At 41.9% G+C, this 20853-nt stretch overlaps 1 protein-coding gene across 1 annotated transcript in view; it reads left to right on the forward strand.

Annotated features, from left to right (window-relative positions):
• Positions 1–20853, forward strand: part of LOC127711863 (uncharacterized) — a 92521-nt gene that overhangs the window by 60386 nt on the left and 11282 nt on the right. The gene's annotated exons all lie outside the window — the stretch shown is intronic.

The raw sequence follows: 20853 nt of genomic DNA on the forward strand, positions 1-20853 counted from the left end.
CATTTGTAGATTTTCAAAGTTGTTGTTATAGAAAAAAAAATACGTCTCCACCTTACACTCTTTCGGTAAGCCTCGCCAGCTTCGTACGGCAAAGTTCGTTACCGGACATGGCTCAAATGAAAAGTAATAACTTAGGGAAGGGCCCACTGGAAGGTTTTTTTGGGAGTTAGGCCCATTCGGTATTTGTAGATTTTCAAAGTTGTTGTTATAGAAAAAAATACGTCTCCACCTTACACTCTTTCGGTAAGCCTCGCCAGCTTCGTACGGCAAAGTTTGCTACCGGACATAGCTCAAATGAAAGGTAATAACTTAGGAAAGGCCCCACTGGAAGGTTTTTTTGGGAGTTAGGCCCATTCGGCATTTGTAGATTTTCAAAGTTGTTGTTATAGAAAAAAAAAAACGTCTCCACCTTACACTCTTTCGGTAAGCCTCGCCAGCTTCGTACGGCAAAGTTCGCTACCGGACATGGCTCAAATGAAAAGTAATAACTTAGGGAAGGGCCCACTGGAAGGTTTTTTTGGGAGTTAGGCCCATTCGGTATTTGTAGATTTTCAAAGTTGTTGTTATAGAAAAAAATACGTCTCCACCTTACACTCTTTCGGTAAGCCTCGCCAGCTTCGTACGGCAAAGTTTGCTACCGGACATAGCTCAAATGAAAGGTAATAACTTAGGAAAGGCCCCACTGGAAGGTTTTTTTGGGAGTTAGGCCCATTCGGCATTTGTAGATTTTCAAAGTTGTTGTTATAGAAAAAAAAATACGTCTCCACCTTACACTCTTTCGGTAAGCCTCGCCAGCTTCGTACGGCAAAGTTCGTTACCGGACATGGCTCAAATGAAAAGTAATAACTTAGGGAAGGGCCCACTGGAAGGTTTTTTTGGGAGTTAGGCCCATTCGGTATTTGTAGATTTTCAAAGTTGTTGTTATAGAAAAAAATACGTCTCCACCTTACACTCTTTCGGTAAGCCTCGCCAGCTTCGTACGGCAAAGTTTGCTACCGGACATAGCTCAAATGAAAGGTAATAACTTAGGAAAGGCCCCACTGGAAGGTTTTTTTGGGAGTTAGGCCCATTCGGCATTTGTAGATTTTCAAAGTTGTTGTTATAGAAAAAAAAAAACGTCTCCACCTTACACTCTTTCGGTAAGCCTCGCCAGCTTCGTACGGCAAAGTTCGCTACCGGACATGGCTCAAATGAAAAGTAATAACTTAGGGAAGGGCCCACTGGAAGGTTTTTTTGGGAGTTAGGCCCATTCGGTATTTGTAGATTTTCAAAGTTGTTGTTATAGAAAAAAATACGTCTCCACCTTACACTCTTTCGGTAAGCCTCGCCAGCTTCGTACGGCAAAGTTTGCTACCGGAAATAGCTCAAATGAAAGGTAATAACTTAGGAAAGGCCCCACTGGAAGGTTTTTTTGGGAGTTAGGCCCATTCGGCATTTGTAGATTTTCAAAGTTGTTGTTATAGAAAAAAAAATACGTCTCCACCTTACACTCTTTCGGTAAGCCTCGCCAGCTTCGTACGGCAAAGTTCGTTACCGGACATGGCTCAAATGAAAAGTAATAACTTAGGGAAGGGCCCACTGGAAGGTTTTTTTGGGAGTTAGGCCCATTCGGTATTTGTAGATTTTCAAAGTTGTTGTTATAGAAAAAAATACGTCTCCACCTTACACTCTTTCGGTAAGCCTCGCCAGCTTCGTACGGCAAAGTTTGCTACCGGACATAGCTCAAATGAAAGGTAATAACTTAGGAAAGGCCCCACTGGAAGGTTTTTTTGGGAGTTAGGCCCATTCGGCATTTGTAGATTTTCAAAGTTGTTGTTATAGAAAAAAAAAAACGTCTCCACCTTACACTCTTTCGGTAAGCCTCGCCAGCTTCGTACGGCAAAGTTCGCTACCGGACATGGCTCAAATGAAAAGTAATAACTTAGGGAAGGGCCCACTGGAAGGTTTTTTTGGGAGTTAGGCCCATTCGGTATTTGTAGATTTTCAAAGTTGTTGTTATAGAAAAAAATACGTCTCCACCTTACACTCTTTCGGTAAGCCTCGCCAGCTTCGTACGGCAAAGTTTGCTACCGGACATAGCTCAAATGAAAGGTAATAACTTAGGAAAGGCCCCACTGGAAGGTTTTTTTGGGAGTTAGGCCCATTCGGCATTTGTAGATTTTCAAAGTTGTTGTTATAGAAAAAAAAATACGTCTCCACCTTACACTCTTTCGGTAAGCCTCGCCAGCTTCGTACGGCAAAGTTCGTTACCGGACATGGCTCAAATGAAAAGTAATAACTTAGGGAAGGGCCCACTGGAAGGTTTTTTTGGGAGTTAGGCCCATTCGGTATTTGTAGATTTTCAAAGTTGTTGTTATAGAAAAAAATACGTCTCCACCTTACACTCTTTCGGTAAGCCTCGCCAGCTTCGTACGGCAAAGTTTGCTACCGGACATAGCTCAAATGAAAGGTAATAACTTAGGAAAGGCCCCACTGGAAGGTTTTTTTGGGAGTTAGGCCCATTCGGCATTTGTAGATTTTCAAAGTTGTTGTTATAGAAAAAAAAAAACGTCTCCACCTTACACTCTTTCGGTAAGCCTCGCCAGCTTCGTACGGCAAAGTTCGCTACCGGACATGGCTCAAATGAAAAGTAATAACTTAGGGAAGGGCCCACTGGAAGGTTTTTTTGGGAGTTAGGCCCATTCGGTATTTGTAGATTTTCAAAGTTGTTGTTATAGAAAAAAATACGTCTCCACCTTACACTCTTTCGGTAAGCCTCGCCAGCTTCGTACGGCAAAGTTTGCTACCGGACATAGCTCAAATGAAAGGTAATAACTTAGGAAAGGCCCCACTGGAAGGTTTTTTTGGGAGTTAGGCCCATTCGGCATTTGTAGATTTTCAAAGTTGTTGTTATAGAAAAAAAAATACGTCTCCACCTTACACTCTTTCGGTAAGCCTCGCCAGCTTCGTACGGCAAAGTTCGTTACCGGACATGGCTCAAATGAAAAGTAATAACTTAGGGAAGGGCCCACTGGAAGGTTTTTTTGGGAGTTAGGCCCATTCGGTATTTGTAGATTTTCAAAGTTGTTGTTATAGAAAAAAATACGTCTCCACCTTACACTCTTTCGGTAAGCCTCGCCAGCTTCGTACGGCAAAGTTTGCTACCGGACATAGCTCAAATGAAAGGTAATAACTTAGGAAAGGCCCCACTGGAAGGTTTTTTTGGGAGTTAGGCCCATTCGGCATTTGTAGATTTTCAAAGTTGTTGTTATAGAAAAAAAAAAACGTCTCCACCTTACACTCTTTCGGTAAGCCTCGCCAGCTTCGTACGGCAAAGTTCGCTACCGGACATGGCTCAAATGAAAAGTAATAACTTAGGGAAGGGCCCACTGGAAGGTTTTTTTGGGAGTTAGGCCCATTCGGTATTTGTAGATTTTCAAAGTTGTTGTTATAGAAAAAAATACGTCTCCACCTTACACTCTTTCGGTAAGCCTCGCCAGCTTCGTACGGCAAAGTTTGCTACCGGACATAGCTCAAATGAAAGGTAATAACTTAGGAAAGGCCCCACTGGAAGGTTTTTTTGGGAGTTAGGCCCATTCGGCATTTGTAGATTTTCAAAGTTGTTGTTATAGAAAAAAAAATACGTCTCCACCTTACACTCTTTCGGTAAGCCTCGCCAGCTTCGTACGGCAAAGTTCGTTACCGGACATGGCTCAAATGAAAAGTAATAACTTAGGGAAGGGCCCACTGGAAGGTTTTTTTGGGAGTTAGGCCCATTCGGTATTTGTAGATTTTCAAAGTTGTTGTTATAGAAAAAAATACGTCTCCACCTTACACTCTTTCGGTAAGCCTCGCCAGCTTCGTACGGCAAAGTTTGCTACCGGACATAGCTCAAATGAAAGGTAATAACTTAGGAAAGGCCCCACTGGAAGGTTTTTTTGGGAGTTAGGCCCATTCGGCATTTGTAGATTTTCAAAGTTGTTGTTATAGAAAAAAAAAACGTCTCCACCTTACACTCTTTCGGTAAGCCTCGCCAGCTTCGTACGGCAAAGTTCGCTACCGGACATGGCTCAAATGAAAAGTAATAACTTAGGGAAGGGCCCACTGGAAGGTTTTTTTGGGAGTTAGGCCCATTCGGTATTTGTAGATTTTCAAAGTTGTTGTTATAGAAAAAAATACGTCTCCACCTTACACTCTTTCGGTAAGCCTCGCCAGCTTCGTACGGCAAAGTTTGCTACCGGACATAGCTCAAATGAAAGGTAATAACTTAGGAAAGGCCCCACTGGAAGGTTTTTTTGGGAGTTAGGCCCATTCGGCATTTGTAGATTTTCAAAGTTGTTGTTATAGAAAAAAAAATACGTCTCCACCTTACACTCTTTCGGTAAGCCTCGCCAGCTTCGTACGGCAAAGTTCGTTACCGGACATGGCTCAAATGAAAAGTAATAACTTAGGGAAGGGCCCACTGGAAGGTTTTTTTGGGAGTTAGGCCCATTCGGTATTTGTAGATTTTCAAAGTTGTTGTTATAGAAAAAAATACGTCTCCACCTTACACTCTTTCGGTAAGCCTCGCCAGCTTCGTACGGCAAAGTTTGCTACCGGACATAGCTCAAATGAAAGGTAATAACTTAGGAAAGGCCCCACTGGAAGGTTTTTTTGGGAGTTAGGCCCATTCGGCATTTGTAGATTTTCAAAGTTGTTGTTATAGAAAAAAAAAAACGTCTCCACCTTACACTCTTTCGGTAAGCCTCGCCAGCTTCGTACGGCAAAGTTCGCTACCGGACATGGCTCAAATGAAAAGTAATAACTTAGGGAAGGGCCCACTGGAAGGTTTTTTTGGGAGTTAGGCCCATTCGGTATTTGTAGATTTTCAAAGTTGTTGTTATAGAAAAAAATACGTCTCCACCTTACACTCTTTCGGTAAGCCTCGCCAGCTTCGTACGGCAAAGTTTGCTACCGGACATAGCTCAAATGAAAGGTAATAACTTAGGAAAGGCCCCACTGGAAGGTTTTTTTGGGAGTTAGGCCCATTCGGCATTTGTAGATTTTCAAAGTTGTTGTTATAGAAAAAAAAATACGTCTCCACCTTACACTCTTTCGGTAAGCCTCGCCAGCTTCGTACGGCAAAGTTCGTTACCGGACATGGCTCAAATGAAAAGTAATAACTTAGGGAAGGGCCCACTGGAAGGTTTTTTTGGGAGTTAGGCCCATTCGGTATTTGTAGATTTTCAAAGTTGTTGTTATAGAAAAAAATACGTCTCCACCTTACACTCTTTCGGTAAGCCTCGCCAGCTTCGTACGGCAAAGTTTGCTACCGGACATAGCTCAAATGAAAGGTAATAACTTAGGAAAGGCCCCACTGGAAGGTTTTTTTGGGAGTTAGGCCCATTCGGCATTTGTAGATTTTCAAAGTTGTTGTTATAGAAAAAAAAAAACGTCTCCACCTTACACTCTTTCGGTAAGCCTCGCCAGCTTCGTACGGCAAAGTTCGCTACCGGACATGGCTCAAATGAAAAGTAATAACTTAGGGAAGGGCCCACTGGAAGGTTTTTTTGGGAGTTAGGCCCATTCGGTATTTGTAGATTTTCAAAGTTGTTGTTATAGAAAAAAATACGTCTCCACCTTACACTCTTTCGGTAAGCCTCGCCAGCTTCGTACGGCAAAGTTTGCTACCGGACATAGCTCAAATGAAAGGTAATAACTTAGGAAAGGCCCCACTGGAAGGTTTTTTTGGGAGTTAGGCCCATTCGGCATTTGTAGATTTTCAAAGTTGTTGTTATAGAAAAAAAAATACGTCTCCACCTTACACTCTTTCGGTAAGCCTCGCCAGCTTCGTACGGCAAAGTTCGTTACCGGACATGGCTCAAATGAAAAGTAATAACTTAGGGAAGGGCCCACTGGAAGGTTTTTTTGGGAGTTAGGCCCATTCGGTATTTGTAGATTTTCAAAGTTGTTGTTATAGAAAAAAATACGTCTCCACCTTACACTCTTTCGGTAAGCCTCGCCAGCTTCGTACGGCAAAGTTTGCTACCGGACATAGCTCAAATGAAAGGTAATAACTTAGGAAAGGCCCCACTGGAAGGTTTTTTTGGGAGTTAGGCCCATTCGGCATTTGTAGATTTTCAAAGTTGTTGTTATAGAAAAAAAAAAACGTCTCCACCTTACACTCTTTCGGTAAGCCTCGCCAGCTTCGTACGGCAAAGTTCGCTACCGGACATGGCTCAAATGAAAAGTAATAACTTAGGGAAGGGCCCACTGGAAGGTTTTTTTGGGAGTTAGGCCCATTCGGTATTTGTAGATTTTCAAAGTTGTTGTTATAGAAAAAAATACGTCTCCACCTTACACTCTTTCGGTAAGCCTCGCCAGCTTCGTACGGCAAAGTTTGCTACCGGACATAGCTCAAATGAAAGGTAATAACTTAGGAAAGGCCCCACTGGAAGGTTTTTTTGGGAGTTAGGCCCATTCGGCATTTGTAGATTTTCAAAGTTGTTGTTATAGAAAAAAAAATACGTCTCCACCTTACACTCTTTCGGTAAGCCTCGCCAGCTTCGTACGGCAAAGTTCGTTACCGGACATGGCTCAAATGAAAAGTAATAACTTAGGGAAGGGCCCACTGGAAGGTTTTTTTGGGAGTTAGGCCCATTCGGTATTTGTAGATTTTCAAAGTTGTTGTTATAGAAAAAAATACGTCTCCACCTTACACTCTTTCGGTAAGCCTCGCCAGCTTCGTACGGCAAAGTTTGCTACCGGACATAGCTCAAATGAAAGGTAATAACTTAGGAAAGGCCCCACTGGAAGGTTTTTTTGGGAGTTAGGCCCATTCGGCATTTGTAGATTTTCAAAGTTGTTGTTATAGAAAAAAAAAAACGTCTCCACCTTACACTCTTTCGGTAAGCCTCGCCAGCTTCGTACGGCAAAGTTCGCTACCGGACATGGCTCAAATGAAAAGTAATAACTTAGGGAAGGGCCCACTGGAAGGTTTTTTTGGGAGTTAGGCCCATTCGGTATTTGTAGATTTTCAAAGTTGTTGTTATAGAAAAAAATACGTCTCCACCTTACACTCTTTCGGTAAGCCTCGCCAGCTTCGTACGGCAAAGTTTGCTACCGGACATAGCTCAAATGAAAGGTAATAACTTAGGAAAGGCCCCACTGGAAGGTTTTTTTGGGAGTTAGGCCCATTCGGCATTTGTAGATTTTCAAAGTTGTTGTTATAGAAAAAAAAATACGTCTCCACCTTACACTCTTTCGGTAAGCCTCGCCAGCTTCGTACGGCAAAGTTCGTTACCGGACATGGCTCAAATGAAAAGTAATAACTTAGGGAAGGGCCCACTGGAAGGTTTTTTTGGGAGTTAGGCCCATTCGGTATTTGTAGATTTTCAAAGTTGTTGTTATAGAAAAAAATACGTCTCCACCTTACACTCTTTCGGTAAGCCTCGCCAGCTTCGTACGGCAAAGTTTGCTACCGGACATAGCTCAAATGAAAGGTAATAACTTAGGAAAGGCCCCACTGGAAGGTTTTTTTGGGAGTTAGGCCCATTCGGCATTTGTAGATTTTCAAAGTTGTTGTTATAGAAAAAAAAAAACGTCTCCACCTTACACTCTTTCGGTAAGCCTCGCCAGCTTCGTACGGCAAAGTTCGCTACCGGACATGGCTCAAATGAAAAGTAATAACTTAGGGAAGGGCCCACTGGAAGGTTTTTTTGGGAGTTAGGCCCATTCGGTATTTGTAGATTTTCAAAGTTGTTGTTATAGAAAAAAATACGTCTCCACCTTACACTCTTTCGGTAAGCCTCGCCAGCTTCGTACGGCAAAGTTTGCTACCGGACATAGCTCAAATGAAAGGTAATAACTTAGGAAAGGCCCCACTGGAAGGTTTTTTTGGGAGTTAGGCCCATTCGGCATTTGTAGATTTTCAAAGTTGTTGTTATAGAAAAAAAAATACGTCTCCACCTTACACTCTTTCGGTAAGCCTCGCCAGCTTCGTACGGCAAAGTTCGTTACCGGACATGGCTCAAATGAAAAGTAATAACTTAGGGAAGGGCCCACTGGAAGGTTTTTTTGGGAGTTAGGCCCATTCGGTATTTGTAGATTTTCAAAGTTGTTGTTATAGAAAAAAATACGTCTCCACCTTACACTCTTTCGGTAAGCCTCGCCAGCTTCGTACGGCAAAGTTTGCTACCGGACATAGCTCAAATGAAAGGTAATAACTTAGGAAAGGCCCCACTGGAAGGTTTTTTTGGGAGTTAGGCCCATTCGGCATTTGTAGATTTTCAAAGTTGTTGTTATAGAAAAAAAAAAACGTCTCCACCTTACACTCTTTCGGTAAGCCTCGCCAGCTTCGTACGGCAAAGTTCGCTACCGGACATGGCTCAAATGAAAAGTAATAACTTAGGGAAGGGCCCACTGGAAGGTTTTTTTGGGAGTTAGGCCCATTCGGTATTTGTAGATTTTCAAAGTTGTTGTTATAGAAAAAAATACGTCTCCACCTTACACCCTTTCGGTAAGCCTCGCCAGCTTCGTACGGCAAAGTTTGCTACCGGACATAGCTCAAATGAAAGGTAATAACTTAGGAAAGGCCCCACTGGAAGGTTTTTTTGGGAGTTAGGCCCATTCGGCATTTGTAGATTTTCAAAGTTGTTGTTATAGAAAAAAAAATACGTCTCCACCTTACACTCTTTCGGTAAGCCTCGCCAGCTTCGTACGGCAAAGTTCGTTACCGGACATGGCTCAAATGAAAAGTAATAACTTAGGGAAGGGCCCACTGGAAGGTTTTTTTGGGAGTTAGGCCCATTCGGTATTTGTAGATTTTCAAAGTTGTTGTTATAGAAAAAAATACGTCTCCACCTTACACTCTTTCGGTAAGCCTCGCCAGCTTCGTACGGCAAAGTTTGCTACCGGACATAGCTCAAATGAAAGGTAATAACTTAGGAAAGGCCCCACTGGAAGGTTTTTTTGGGAGTTAGGCCCATTCGGCATTTGTAGATTTTCAAAGTTGTTGTTATAGAAAAAAAAAAACGTCTCCACCTTACACTCTTTCGGTAAGCCTCGCCAGCTTCGTACGGCAAAGTTTGCTACCGGACATGGCTCAAATGAAAAGTAATAACTTAGGGAAGGGCCCTCTGGAAGGTTTTTTTGGGAGTTAGGCCCATTCGGTATTTGTAGATTTTCAAAGTTGTTGTTATAGAAAAAAATACGTCTCCACCTTACACTCTTTCGGTAAGCCTCGCCAGCTTCGTACGGCAAAGTTTGCTACCGGACATAGCTCAAATGAAAGGTAATAACTTAGGAAAGGCCCCACTGGAAGGTTTTTTTGGGAGTTAGGCCCATTCGGCATTTGTAGATTTTCAAAGTTGTTGTTATAGAAAAAAAAATACGTCTCCACCTTACACTCTTTCGGTAAGCCTCGCCAGCTTCGTACGGCAAAGTTCGTTACCGGACATGGCTCAAATGAAAAGTAATAACTTAGGGAAGGGCCCACTGGAAGGTTTTTTTGGGAGTTAGGCCCATTCGGTATTTGTAGATTTTCAAAGTTGTTGTTATAGAAAAAAATACGTCTCCACCTTACACTCTTTCGGTAAGCCTCGCCAGCTTCGTACGGCAAAGTTTGCTACCGGACATAGCTCAAATGAAAGGTAATAACTTAGGAAAGGCCCCACTGGAAGGTTTTTTTGGGAGTTAGGCCCATTCGGCATTTGTAGATTTTCAAAGTTGTTGTTATAGAAAAAAAAAAACGTCTCCACCTTACACTCTTTCGGTAAGCCTCGCCAGCTTCGTACGGCAAAGTTCGCTACCGGACATGGCTCAAATGAAAAGTAATAACTTAGGGAAGGGCCCACTGGAAGGTTTTTTTGGGAGTTAGGCCCATTCGGTATTTGTAGATTTTCAAAGTTGTTGTTATAGAAAAAAATACGTCTCCACCTTACACTCTTTCGGTAAGCCTCGCCAGCTTCGTACGGCAAAGTTTGCTACCGGACATAGCTCAAATGAAAGGTAATAACTTAGGAAAGGCCCCACTGGAAGGTTTTTTTGGGAGTTAGGCCCATTCGGCATTTGTAGATTTTCAAAGTTGTTGTTATAGAAAAAAAAATACGTCTCCACCTTACACTCTTTCGGTAAGCCTCGCCAGCTTCGTACGGCAAAGTTCGTTACCGGACATGGCTCAAATGAAAAGTAATAACTTAGGGAAGGGCCCACTGGAAGGTTTTTTTGGGAGTTAGGCCCATTCGGTATTTGTAGATTTTCAAAGTTGTTGTTATAGAAAAAAATACGTCTCCACCTTACACTCTTTCGGTAAGCCTCGCCAGCTTCGTACGGCAAAGTTTGCTACCGGACATAGCTCAAATGAAAGGTAATAACTTAGGAAAGGCCCCACTGGAAGGTTTTTTTGGGAGTTAGGCCCATTCGGCATTTGTAGATTTTCAAAGTTGTTGTTATAGAAAAAAAAAAACGTCTCCACCTTACACTCTTTCGGTAAGCCTCGCCAGCTTCGTACGGCAAAGTTCGCTACCGGACATGGCTCAAATGAAAAGTAATAACTTAGGGAAGGGCCCACTGGAAGGTTTTTTTGGGAGTTAGGCCCATTCGGTATTTGTAGATTTTCAAAGTTGTTGTTATAGAAAAAAATACGTCTCCACCTTACACTCTTTCGGTAAGCCTCGCCAGCTTCGTACGGCAAAGTTTGCTACCGGACATAGCTCAAATGAAAGGTAATAACTTAGGAAAGGCCCCACTGGAAGGTTTTTTTGGGAGTTAGGCCCATTCGGCATTTGTAGATTTTCAAAGTTGTTGTTATAGAAAAAAAAATACGTCTCCACCTTACACTCTTTCGGTAAGCCTCGCCAGCTTCGTACGGCAAAGTTCGTTACCGGACATGGCTCAAATGAAAAGTAATAACTTAGGGAAGGGCCCACTGGAAGGTTTTTTTGGGAGTTAGGCCCATTCGGTATTTGTAGATTTTCAAAGTTGTTGTTATAGAAAAAAATACGTCTCCACCTTACACTCTTTCGGTAAGCCTCGCCAGCTTCGTACGGCAAAGTTTGCTACCGGACATAGCTCAAATGAAAGGTAATAACTTAGGAAAGGCCTCACTGGAAGGTTTTTTTGGGAGTTAGGCCCATTCGGCATTTGTAGATTTTCAAAGTTGTTGTTATAGAAAAAAAAAAACGTCTCCACCTTACACTCTTTCGGTAAGCCTCGCCAGCTTCGTACGGCAAAGTTCGCTACCGGACATGGCTCAAATGAAAAGTAATAACTTAGGGAAGGGCCCACTGGAAGGTTTTTTTGGGAGTTAGGCCCATTCGGTATTTGTAGATTTTCAAAGTTGTTGTTATAGAAAAAAATACGTCTCCACCTTACACTCTTTCGGTAAGCCTCGCCAGCTTCGTACGGCAAAGTTTGCTACCGGACATAGCTCAAATGAAAGGTAATAACTTAGGAAAGGCCCCACTGGAAGGTTTTTTTGGGAGTTAGGCCCATTCGGCATTTGTAGATTTTCAAAGTTGTTGTTATAGAAAAAAAAATACGTCTCCACCTTACACTCTTTCGGTAAGCCTCGCCAGCTTCGTACGGCAAAGTTCGTTACCGGACATGGCTCAAATGAAAAGTAATAACTTAGGGAAGGGCCCACTGGAAGGTTTTTTTGGGAGTTAGGCCCATTCGGTATTTGTAGATTTTCAAAGTTGTTGTTATAGAAAAAAATACGTCTCCACCTTACACTCTTTCGGTAAGCCTCGCCAGCTTCGTACGGCAAAGTTTGCTACCGGACATAGCTCAAATGAAAGGTAATAACTTAGGAAAGGCCCCACTGGAAGGTTTTTTTGGGAGTTAGGCCCATTCGGCATTTGTAGATTTTCAAAGTTGTTGTTATAGAAAAAAAAATACGTCTCCACCTTACACTCTTTCGGTAAGCCTCGCCAGCTTCGTACGGCAAAGTTCGTTACCGGACATGGCTCAAATGAAAAGTAATAACTTAGGGAAGGGCCCACTGGAAGGTTTTTTTGGGAGTTAGGCCCATTCGGTATTTGTAGATTTTCAAAGTTGTTGTTATAGAAAAAAATACGTCTCCACCTTACACTCTTTCGGTAAGCCTCGCCAGCTTCGTACGGCAAAGTTTGCTACCGGACATAGCTCAAATGAAAGGTAATAACTTAGGAAAGGCCCCACTGGAAGGTTTTTTTGGGAGTTAGGCCCATTCGGCATTTGTAGATTTTCAAAGTTGTTGTTATAGAAAAAAAAAAACGTCTCCACCTTACACTCTTTCGGTAAGCCTCGCCAGCTTCGTACGGCAAAGTTCGCTACCGGACATGGCTCAAATGAAAAGTAATAACTTAGGGAAGGGCCCACTGGAAGGTTTTTTTGGGAGTTAGGCCCATTCGGTATTTGTAGATTTTCAAAGTTGTTGTTATAGAAAAAAATACGTCTCCACCTTACACTCTTTCGGTAAGCCTCGCCAGCTTCGTACGGCAAAGTTTGCTACCGGACATAGCTCAAATGAAAGGTAATAACTTAGGAAAGGCCCCACTGGAAGGTTTTTTTGGGAGTTAGGCCCATTCGGCATTTGTAGATTTTCAAAGTTGTTGTTATAGAAAAAAAAATACGTCTCCACCTTACACTCTTTCGGTAAGCCTCGCCAGCTTCGTACGGCAAAGTTCGTTACCGGACATGGCTCAAATGAAAAGTAATAACTTAGGGAAGGGCCCACTGGAAGGTTTTTTTGGGAGTTAGGCCCATTCGGTATTTGTAGATTTTCAAAGTTGTTGTTATAGAAAAAAATACGTCTCCACCTTACACTCTTTCGGTAAGCCTCGCCAGCTTCGTACGGCAAAGTTTGCTACCGGACATAGCTCAAATGAAAGGTAATAACTTAGGAAAGGCCCCACTGGAAGGTTTTTTTGGGAGTTAGGCCCATTCGGCATTTGTAGATTTTCAAAGTTGTTGTTATAGAAAAAAAAAAACGTCTCCACCTTACACTCTTTCGGTAAGCCTCGCCAGCTTCGTACGGCAAAGTTCGCTACCGGACATGGCTCAAATGAAAAGTAATAACTTAGGGAAGGGCCCACTGGAAGGTTTTTTTGGGAGTTAGGCCCATTCGGTATTTGTAGATTTTCAAAGTTGTTGTTATAGAAAAAAATACGTCTCCACCTTACACTCTTTCGGTAAGCCTCGCCAGCTTCGTACGGCAAAGTTTGCTACCGGACATAGCTCAAATGAAAGGTAATAACTTAGGAAAGGCCCCACTGGAAGGTTTTTTTGGGAGTTAGGCCCATTCGGCATTTGTAGATTTTCAAAGTTGTTGTTATAGAAAAAAAAATACGTCTCCACCTTACACTCTTTCGGTAAGCCTCGCCAGCTTCGTACGGCAAAGTTCGTTACCGGACATGGCTCAAATGAAAAGTAATAACTTAGGGAAGGGCCCACTGGAAGGTTTTTTTGGGAGTTAGGCCCATTCGGTATTTGTAGATTTTCAAAGTTGTTGTTATAGAAAAAAATACGTCTCCACCTTACACTCTTTCGGTAAGCCTCGCCAGCTTCGTACGGCAAAGTTTGCTACCGGACATAGCTCAAATGAAAGGTAATAACTTAGGAAAGGCCCCACTGGAAGGTTTTTTTGGGAGTTAGGCCCATTCGGCATTTGTAGATTTTCAAAGTTGTTGTTATAGAAAAAAAAAAACGTCTCCACCTTACACTCTTTCGGTAAGCCTCGCCAGCTTCGTACGGCAAAGTTCGCTACCGGACATGGCTCAAATGAAAAGTAATAACTTAGGGAAGGGCCCACTGGAAGGTTTTTTTGGGAGTTAGGCCCATTCGGTATTTGTAGATTTTCAAAGTTGTTGTTATAGAAAAAAATACGTCTCCACCTTACACTCTTTCGGTAAGCCTCGCCAGCTTCGTACGGCAAAGTTTGCTACCGGACATAGCTCAAATGAAAGGTAATAACTTAGGAAAGGCCCCACTGGAAGGTTTTTTTGGGAGTTAGGCCCATTCGGCATTTGTAGATTTTCAAAGTTGTTGTTATAGAAAAAAAAATACGTCTCCACCTTACACTCTTTCGGTAAGCCTCGCCAGCTTCGTACGGCAAAGTTCGTTACCGGACATGGCTCAAATGAAAAGTAATAACTTAGGGAAGGGCCCACTGGAAGGTTTTTTTGGGAGTTAGGCCCATTCGGTATTTGTAGATTTTCAAAGTTGTTGTTATAGAAAAAAATACGTCTCCACCTTACACTCTTTCGGTAAGCCTCGCCAGCTTCGTACGGCAAAGTTTGCTACCGGACATAGCTCAAATGAAAGGTAATAACTTAGGAAAGGCCCCACTGGAAGGTTTTTTTGGGAGTTAGGCCCATTCGGCATTTGTAGATTTTCAAAGTTGTTGTTATAGAAAAAAAAAAACGTCTCCACCTTACACTCTTTCGGTAAGCCTCGCCAGCTTCGTACGGCAAAGTTCGCTACCGGACATGGCTCAAATGAAAAGTAATAACTTAGGGAAGGGCCCACTGGAAGGTTTTTTTGGGAGTTAGGCCCATTCGGTATTTGTAGATTTTCAAAGTTGTTGTTATAGAAAAAAATACGTCTCCACCTTACACTCTTTCGGTAAGCCTCGCCAGCTTCGTACGGCAAAGTTTGCTACCGGACATAGCTCAAATGAAAGGTAATAACTTAGGAAAGGCCCCACTGGAAGGTTTTTTTGGGAGTTAGGCCCATTCGGCATTTGTAGATTTTCAAAGTTGTTGTTATAGAAAAAAAAATACGTCTCCACCTTACACTCTTTCGGTAAGCCTCGCCAGCTTCGTACGGCAAAGTTCGTTACCGGACATGGCTCAAATGAAAAGTAATAACTTAGGGAAGGGCCCACTGGAAGGTTTTTTTGGGAGTTAGGCCCATTCGGTATTTGTAGATTTTCAAAGTTGTTGTTATAGAAAAAAATACGTCTCCACCTTACACTCTTTCGGTAAGCCTCGCCAGCTTCGTACGGCAAAGTTTGCTACCGGACATAGCTCAAATGAAAGGTAATAACTTAGGAAAGGCCCCACTGGAAGGTTTTTTTGGGAGTTAGGCCCATTCGGCATTTGTAGATTTTCAAAGTTGTTGTTATAGAAAAAAAAAAACGTCTCCACCTTACACTCTTTCGGTAAGCCTCGCCAGCTTCGTACGGCAAAGTTCGCTACCGGACATGGCTCAAATGAAAAGTAATAACTTAGGGAAGGGCCCACTGGAAGGTTTTTTTGGGAGTTAGGCCCATTCGGTATTTGTAGATTTTCAAAGTTGTTGTTATAGAAAAAAATACGTCTCCACCTTACACTCTTTCGGTAAGCCTCGCCAGCTTCGTACGGCAAAGTTTGCTACCGGACATAGCTCAAATGAAAGGTAATAACTTAGGAAAGGCCCCACTGGAAGGTTTTTTTGGGAGTTAGGCCCATTCGGCATTTGTAGATTTTCAAAGTTGTTGTTATAGAAAAAAAAAAACGTCTCCACCTTACACTCTTTCGGTAAGCCTCGCCAGCTTCGTACGGCAAAGTTCGTTACCGGACATGGCTCAAATGAAAAGTAATAACTTAGGGAAGGGCCCACTGGAAGGTTTTTTTGGGAGTTAGGCCCATTCGGTATTTGTAGATTTTCAAAGTTGTTGTTATAGAAAAAAATACGTCTCCACCTTACACTCTTTCGGTAAGCCTCGCCAGCTTCGTACGGCAAAGTTTGCTACCGGACATAGCTCAAATGAAAGGTAATAACTTAGGAAAGGCCCCACTGGAAGGTTTTTTTGGGAGTTAGGCCCATTCGGCATTTGTAGATTTTCAAAGTTGTTGTTATAGAAAAAAAAAACGTCTCCACCTTACACTCTTTCGGTAAGCCTCGCCAGCTTCGTACGGCAAAGTTCGCTACCGGACATGGCTCAAATGAAAAGTAATAACTTAGGGAAGGGCCCACTGGAAGGTTTTTTTGGGAGTTAGGCCCATTCGGTATTTGTAGATTTTCAAAGTTGTTGTTATAGAAAAAAATACGTCTCCACCTTACACTCTTTCGGTAAGCCTCGCCAGCTTCGTACGGCAAAGTTTGCTACCGGACATAGCTCAAATGAAAGGTAATAACTTAGGAAAGGCCCCACTGGAAGGTTTTTTTGGGAGTTAGGCCCATTCGGCATTTGTAGATTTTCAAAGTTGTTGTTATAGAAAAAAAAATACGTCTCCACCTTACACTCTTTCGGTAAGCCTCGCCAGCTTCGTACGGCAAAGTTCGTTACCGGACATGGCTCAAATGAAAAGTAATAACTTAGGGAAGGGCCCACTGGAAGGTTTTTTTGGGAGTTAGGCCCATTCGGTATTTGTAGATTTTCAAAGTTGTTGTTATAGAAAAAAATACGTCTCCACCTTACACTCTTTCGGTAAGCCTCGCCAGCTTCGTACGGCAAAGTTTGCTACCGGACATAGCTCAAATGAAAGGTAATAACTTAGGAAAGGCCCCACTGGAAGGTTTTTTTGGGAGTTAGGCCCATTCGGCATTTGTAGATTTTCAAAGTTGTTGTTATAGAAAAAAAAATACGTCTCCACCTTACACTCTTTCGGTAAGCCTCGCCAGCTTCGTACGGCAAAGTTCGTTACCGGACATGGCTCAAATGAAAAGTAATAACTTAGGGAAGGGCCCACTGGAAGGTTTTTTTGGGAGTTAGGCCCATTCGGTATTTGTAGATTTTCAAAGTTGTTGTTATAGAAAAAAATACGTCTCCACCTTACACTCTTTCGGTAAGCCTCGCCAGCTTCGTACGGCAAAGTTTGCTACCGGACATAGCTCAAATGAAAGGTAATAACTTAGGAAAGGCCCCACTGGAAGGTTTTTTTGGGAGTTAGGCCCATTCGGCATTTGTAGATTTTCAAAGTTGTTGTTATAGAAAAAAAAAAACGTCTCCACCTTACACTCTTTCGGTAAGCCTCGCCAGCTTCGTACGGCAAAGTTCGCTACCGGACATGGCTCAAATGAAAAGTAATAACTTAGGGAAGGGCCCACTGGAAGGTTTTTTTGGGAGTTAGGCCCATTCGGTATTTGTAGATTTTCAAAGTTGTTGTTATAGAAAAAAATACGTCTCCACCTTACACTCTTTCGGTAAGCCTCGCCAGCTTCGTACGGCAAAGTTTGCTACCGGACATAGCTCAAATGAAAGGTAATAACTTAGGAAAGGCCCCACTGGAAGGTTTTTTTGGGAGTTAGGCCCATTCGGCATTTGTAGATTTTCAAAGTTGTTGTTATAGAAAAAAAAATACGTCTCCACCTTACACTCTTTCGGTAAGCCTCGCCAGCTTCGTACGGCAAAGTTCGTTACCGGACATGGCTCAAATGAAAAGTAATAACTTAGGGAAGGGCCCACTGGAAGGTTTTTTTGGGAGTTAGGCCCATTCGGTATTTGTAGATTTTCAAAGTTGTTGTTATAGAAAAAAATACGTCTCCACCTTACACTCTTTCGGTAAGCCTCGCCAGCTTCGTACGGCAAAGTTTGCTACCGGACATAGCTCAAATGAAAGGTAATAACTTAGGAAAGGCCCCACTGGAAGGTTTTTTTGGGAGTTAGGCCCATTCGGCATTTGTAGATTTTCAAAGTTGTTGTTATAGAAAAAAAAAAACGTCTCCACCTTACACTCTTTCGGTAAGCCTCGCCAGCTTCGTACGGCAAAGTTCGCTACCGGACATGGCTCAAATGAAAAGTAATAACTTAGGGAAGGGCCCACTGGAAGGTTTTTTTGGGAGTTAGGCCCATTCGGTATTTGTAGATTTTCAAAGTTGTTGTTATAGAAAAAAATACGTCTCCACCTTACACTCTTTCGGTAAGCCTCGCCAGCTTCGTACGGCAAAGTTTGCTACCGGACATAGCTCAAATGAAAGGTAATAACTTAGGAAAGGCCCCACTGGAAGGTTTTTTTGGGAGTTAGGCCCATTCGGCATTTGTAGATTTTCAAAGTTGTTGTTATAGAAAAAAAAATACGTCTCCACCTTACACTCTTTCGGTAAGCCTCGCCAGCTTCGTACGGCAAAGTTCGTTACCGGACATGGCTCAAATGAAAAGTAATAACTTAGGGAAGGGCCCACTGGAAGGTTTTTTTGGGAGTTAGGCCCATTCGGTATTTGTAGATTTTCAAAGTTGTTGTTATAGAAAAAAATACGTCTCCACCTTACACTCTTTCGGTAAGCCTCGCCAGCTTCGTACGGCAAAGTTTGCTACCGGACATAGCTCAAATGAAAGGTAATAACTTAGGAAAGGCCCCACTGGAAGGTTTTTTTGGGAGTTAGGCCCATTCGGCATTTGTAGATTTTCAAAGTTGTTGTTATAGAAAAAAAAAAACGTCTCCACCTTACACTCTTTCGGTAAGCCTCGCCAGCTTCGTACGGCAAAGTTCGCTACCGGACATGGCTCAAATGAAAAGTAATAACTTAGGGAAGGGCCCACTGGAAGGTTTTTTTGGGAGTTAGGCCCATTCGGTATTTGTAGATTTTCAAAGTTGTTGTTATAGAAAAAAATACGTCTCCACCTTACACTCTTTCGGTAAGCCTCGCCAGCTTCGTACGGCAAAGTTTGCTACCGGACATAGCTCAAATGAAAGGTAATAACTTAGGAAAGGCCCCACTGGAAGGTTTTTTTGGGAGTTAGGCCCATTCGGCATTTGTAGATTTTCAAAGTTGTTGTTATAGAAAAAAAAAAACGTCTCCACCTTACACTCTTTCGGTAAGCCTCGCCAGCTTCGTACGGCAAAGTTCGTTACCGGACATGGCTCAAATGAAAAGTAATAACTTAGGGAAGGGCCCACTGGAAGGTTTTTTTGGGAGTTAGGCCCATTCGGTATTTGTAGATTTTCAAAGTTGTTGTTATAGAAAAAAATACGTCTCCACCTTACACTCTTTCGGTAAGCCTCGCCAGCTTCGTACGGCAAAGTTTGCTACCGGACATAGCTCAAATGAAAGGTAATAACTTAGGAAAGGCCCCACTGGAAGGTTTTTTTGGGAGTTAGGCCCATTCGGCATTTGTAGATTTTCAAAGTTGTTGTTATAGAAAAAAAAAACGTCTCCACCTTACACTCTTTCGGTAAGCCTCGCCAGCTTCGTACGGCAAAGTTCGCTACCGGACATGGCTCAAATGAAAAGTAATAACTTAGGGAAGGGCCCACTGGAAGGTTTTTTTGGGAGTTAGGCCCATTCGGTATTTGTAGATTTTCAAAGTTGTTGTTATAGAAAAAAATACGTCTCCACCTTACACTCTTTCGGTAAGCCTCGCCAGCTTCGTACGGCAAAGTTTGCTACCGGACATAGCTCAAATGAAAGGTAATAACTTAGGAAAGGCCCCACTGGAAGGTTTTTTTGGGAGTTAGGCCCATTCGGCATTTGTAGATTTTCAAAGTTGTTGTTATAGAAAAAAAAATACGTCTCCACCTTACACTCTTTCGGTAAGCCTCGCCAGCTTCGTACGGCAAAGTTCGTTACCGGACATGGCTCAAATGAAAAGTAATAACTTAGGGAAGGGCCCACTGGAAGGTTTTTTTGGGAGTTAGGCCCATTCGGTATTTGTAGATTTTCAAAGTTGTTGTTATAGAAAAAAATACGTCTGGCCACCACAGGGGTTCAAAGTTGTCCCTATACGTACTTTTCGTATTTACTACACATGCTTTCGGTACTCCTCGGCAACTCCCTACGGCAAATTACCGAACCAGACCTAGTTCATTTTAAAGGTGTTGACCTAGGTTATTCCCCGCTTAAATATTTTTCTGGGATCCGGGTCCATTTACCCACAGTTTTAGTTATATGTCAATTATTTGTACTGGCACATTTGACAAGGAAAGTTTCAGTTTTAATTCAATGAGTTGGAAATGATGCATGCCGTACAAAATAGTCCACGCAGGAGTTTTGTGAAAATACTTGTTCACATTAAAATATAGATAACCATTACAAGTATATCAAAATGTTTTCATTTCATATGTACAAAAATAAATATTAAAAATGATTTCAGCGAAAATACTTGATATTTGAGGATGCCGAGTTTATGGAAAGCATGTATGTAACTTTTCTATCGTGCATTGCATCTGGTTTATTCATTCCAAATTGGTTTGAATTATATATATAACACGATTCCTTACAACTGCCAACAAAAAAGTGACTGCTATCATTATTGGTATTTAGAACGGACTGAAATCCTTTGAGAATGACTACAAGCCGTGAAATTGTCAAATTCCGCTGTTAAATTACATTTAACTAAGATTTTGAGATATTTGGAACGTTTGAGTCTTATACAGTTTTTTGGTTTTTAGACAAATCATCAAAATTGGCTGCTGGAAAGAAGTGGCTGCTTTCTTGATTGGCTGCTAAAAGTGGCTGCCAGCTTGAGTCTAGTGGTGTAATATACATCTTTGTCTTGCGTGTCCGATAGTGATATACTAGTCATTACTAAACTCATACGCTTGTTTATAAATAACATTTCTAGTGTAAAGAATGATATTTATGAAAATCTAAATAATTCCAAAAAAAGATTTGATAAAATAAAAATCTATTTACACATTTTTCCAAGGGTAAATTGGGGAAAATGTAAGTATATACTCGTTGTCAATAATGATGGACATTTTGAAACATGAAAAACTATTGATTTAAAAAATACGCACTTGTCGATCATTGGTTTATACGCCTAGATAGAAAGTTACGGAACTATAGATAGTCGCAATTTAAAATTGTATATTGAATATAAGAAAGAACATCTAGAACCAATTTGATTTAAATACAGGTCGATATCTAGCTTGCTTTGGTTCATCGAAGTTATGGACATAGTAAAATCACAGATTTATATTTCAATTAGATTGTTCTCGAACAGTTGAAGAAATTCGTCATCATCACAATTGTTGGGTATAATGTATATTA

This window comes from Mytilus californianus, unplaced genomic scaffold, assembly GCF_021869535.1.
Source record: "Mytilus californianus isolate M0D057914Y unplaced genomic scaffold, xbMytCali1.0.p SCAF_8, whole genome shotgun sequence".
NCBI lineage: Eukaryota > Metazoa > Mollusca > Bivalvia > Mytilida > Mytilidae > Mytilus > Mytilus californianus.